The sequence below is a fragment of the Mastomys coucha genome, unplaced genomic scaffold (genome assembly GCF_008632895.1).
Source record: "Mastomys coucha isolate ucsf_1 unplaced genomic scaffold, UCSF_Mcou_1 pScaffold21, whole genome shotgun sequence".
Lineage (NCBI taxonomy): Eukaryota > Metazoa > Chordata > Mammalia > Rodentia > Muridae > Mastomys > Mastomys coucha.
In genome coordinates, this window is record NW_022196904.1 from 95,649,204 (window position 1) to 95,652,487 (window position 3,284).

The 3,284-nt window shown below is 37.4% G+C and overlaps 1 long non-coding RNA gene across 1 annotated transcript in view; it reads left to right on the forward strand.

Annotated features, from left to right (window-relative positions):
• Positions 1-371: 371 nt before the first annotated feature.
• The window catches only part of LOC116102748, a 6,818-nt gene continuing 3,905 nt past the window's right edge, over positions 372-3,284 (forward strand). Inside the window, exon 1 of the long non-coding RNA XR_004123267.1 lies at positions 372-471. This is a non-coding gene — a long non-coding RNA (uncharacterized LOC116102748). The remainder of the gene's footprint in view (positions 472-3,284) is intronic.

Consider the following 3,284-nt stretch of genomic DNA (forward strand, 5'->3'; position numbering starts at 1 on the left):
GTTATTGATGGATTAGCTTCTTTAGGCAAGGCCAAGGAGATGAGGAAAGATTCCATATATATATATGTATATATATATATACACACACATATATGTATGTATATATATACACATATATACATACACACACACATACACACACACATATATGTATATGTCGAGGTATTAGCCAACCCTTTTGCACAGATTTTGGCAGAACAATGAAGATGCACTGTATTGTAGTGATGTTATATAGACAAATAGATGATTTCTTAATTCTTAGTGATGATTCTATAAGATTTCCTCAAATAATGTTAATAATTACTAACATCTTTCATAATAGGACTGCTATTAAGTTCTTTCTGATACCAAAACTGCAATGAGAAATCTGCCAGTCTTCAAGTGCAATGAGTTAATTGCTTCTGAGACAGCAAGCAGGCATCTACAACTTCCAAGAGTTTGTAAAACCACTAAACAAAGGTCCCAAAAAAGGTAACTAATGATTTATTATAGGTAAGGACAGAAGATAAAATATTGACTTTGTTTATCTATACAAAAATTCAATGATAACTTAGTTATGTTCTTTAACTCTCAATAAACCTGTTAAGAAAGTGACAGATAATGATGTTTAGTCAGATAATTACTCTCAATGGGTATGCATGTAAACATTATCTGTTCTAAACTTATTTAATTTATGATTTGAATTTATGCTTGAACTTCTAGTAAACTTTTCTTTAAAAAGGTGGGGATGCCTGGATAAACCATGTGATCTATTCTCTTCCTAAACAGAACACCAATTGCTCAGGCTCTAAAATCAAGAATTGATAAATCAGACCTCATGAAACTGAAAAACTTCTGTAGAGCAAAAGGCATAGTCAATAGGACAAGTCATCAACCTATAAATTTGGAAAAACTTCACTAATACCACATCATATTGTGTGCTAATATCCAAAATATATAAAGAGCTCAATAATCTAACCTCCAAAAACCAAACTACCCAATAAAAATGGGATATAGAGCTAAAGAGATAATTCAAAACAGAGTAAACTCAAACGTCAGAGAATAACTTAAAGAAATGCTCAAAGTCCTTAGCCATCAGAGAAATGCAAATCGAAATGACCCTGAGATTCTGCCTTATACCTACCTATCAGAATGGTAAAGATCAAACTCAGGTGATAGCACATATTGGTGAGGATGTGGAGAAAGAGGAATGCTCTTCCATTGCTGGTAGGATAGCAAACAGATACAATCACTGTGGAAATGAATCTAGAGGTTCCTCAGAAAACTGGAAATATATCTACCTGAAGATCCAGCTATACCATTCTTGGGCATATACCCAAAAGATACCACATTATACCACAGGGACACATGTGCCACTATGGTTATAGTGGCTTTATTTGTGGTAGCCAGAAGCTGGAACCAACGTAGATGATCCACAAACAAAGACTTGATACAGAAAATGTGGTTCATTTACATAATGAAACACTAATCAGCTATTAAAAATTAGGAGATCATGAAATTTGCAGGCAAATGGATAGAACTAGAAAATATCCTGAGTGAGGTAACTCAGACCAAAAAGGACATGCATAGTATGTATTCACTAGTAAGTGGATATTAGCCAAAAAGTACAAAATACTTAAGATACAATCCACAGAACTCAAGATTAACATGCAGAAGAGTCCAAGTGAGGGTGCCTCAATCCCACTTGGTAGGGAGAAGAAAATAATCACTGGAGGCAGAGGGATGGAAGGACCAGGCCTCTGAGAGGCCCAACAAACAGCTGACTCAGACAGAAGCAGATACTTACACCCAACCATTGGGGAACCATGTGGTTGAATTAGGGAAAGACTGGAAGAAGCTTAGAAGGACAGTGACCCCATAGGAAGACCAGGAATCTCACCTAACCCAAATACCTGAGATTTCTCAGACACTGAGCTACCAACCAGGCAGCATATAGGAGCTGGTCCAAGGCACTGCTCCACACCCCCCTGACACATACATAGCAGAGGACTGCAAGATCTGGTACCATCAGGAAATTAGACACCTAACCTTCAGAAACTTTAGGCTCCAGGGAGTGGGGAGACCCTTCAGGGAGGACATCCTCTTGGAGACAGAGGGAGGAGGAATGGGATGAGGAAATGTGGGAGGAGGGACCAGTAGGGGAGCAATGTCTGGATTGTAAAAAATTAATAGAAGTAGTAGTAGAGTAGTAGTGGTGGTGGTGGTGGAGTAGTAGTAGTAGTATAGTAGTATAGTAGTAGTAGTTAGTAGTGTAGTAGTAGTAGTAATAGTAGTAGTAACAATAGAAAGTACAAAAGTCTAGGAAAGATTACATTGCATTTGGGAACATGGCATTGGGAGTAAAGGCAATTTGAAGTAAGAGCATTGGGAGCAAGGGTATCATCTCAGAGCAGGAGGAGAGAGCAAGATTATAAGGAAAATGCAGAGCAGAAAGACTTAGAAATTATGAGGCAACTTAAAAAATTAAGAGGGCAATATGCATAATGCTGAGGGAAAGAGGAAAAAGAAGAAGCTGCAGAGAGAACAGGAGCAGGCAGGCTTTTTCTTACCATGGGACACAAAAGGTCTTATCTCAATAGCAAGGCAGGCTTAGTCTTACTAAAGAGGGCAAAGCTTTCTTCTTACAGACTTGGGTTTAATTCATTTAGTAGTGAAGGATAGAAGCTTTTTCTTTCTCTACGCAATAAAGATTGGAGCTCGTTTTTCACCCAAAATGACTGAGTTATTTCTATACTGGCACTTGTTGTTTTGCTCCATATGCATATGTAAGTATGGATGTGTGTGTTTAAGTATGTAATTATGAGATAAGTACGTAGCTGGCCTCAACTGGTTTGCATGTTTGAATGTATGAATATATGAATGTGTATAAGTGTATGAATGTATATCAATGAATATGTATATAAATTTATGTAAATTTACCCATATTTGCTTGTGTATATATTTTTCCTTCTATAAGTGTGACCCTTCCCCTGGTTCAATAGAAGTTTATTGCTCCATACCTTCCCCCAGCCTGACAAGGGAGAGGCATCTAGAGAAGAGGGAAAAGGCTCTAGCAATTAATCCTTTACTTAATTCCCTGCTGCTTTATGATGAGGTGCTAAAAGCCAGAGACTGCAGGTTCTGCTCTTAGAGGAACAGGTCAGGTATAGCAGCCAAGTGACTTAGATTTAAGAAAGGTAAAGGTTTTATTATTAAACATCAATCTTAAATATCTAGCAAGGAATGAAATGTCTACCTTTTGGTCTTCCTTCTTCTTGAGTTCCTTGTGGAATGTGGGTTGTTCT